The 240-nt window shown below is 24.6% G+C and overlaps 1 protein-coding gene across 1 annotated transcript in view; it reads right to left on the bottom strand.

Moving 5' to 3' along the window:
• LOC119588469 (probable chitinase 2) overlaps positions 1 to 240 on the bottom strand; it is a 24188-nt gene that overhangs the window by 7353 nt on the left and 16595 nt on the right. The gene's annotated exons all lie outside the window — the stretch shown is intronic.

The raw sequence follows: 240 nt of genomic DNA, 5'->3' as shown, positions 1-240 counted from the left end.
ATCAATTCCAATTAACTTATATCAAAACAAATACAGAATACTTTGCCTAACACAATCTTATCAAATACTCCTAAATCTCAATATAAATCATTTATTTACTTTGATCGATTTTAAATGATAACACTCATGGTAACAAAATGTATTTGACTTTATTTTTCATCATAATTACCAAGCATAATTACGTATCTCAAACTCATATATGTAAATCATACGTGTTAATACGTGTTTAATGAACACTTT

Source organism: Penaeus monodon, chromosome 24, assembly GCF_015228065.2.
Source record: "Penaeus monodon isolate SGIC_2016 chromosome 24, NSTDA_Pmon_1, whole genome shotgun sequence".
Lineage (NCBI taxonomy): Eukaryota > Metazoa > Arthropoda > Malacostraca > Decapoda > Penaeidae > Penaeus > Penaeus monodon.
This window is presented reverse-complemented; position numbering and strand designations above follow the sequence as displayed.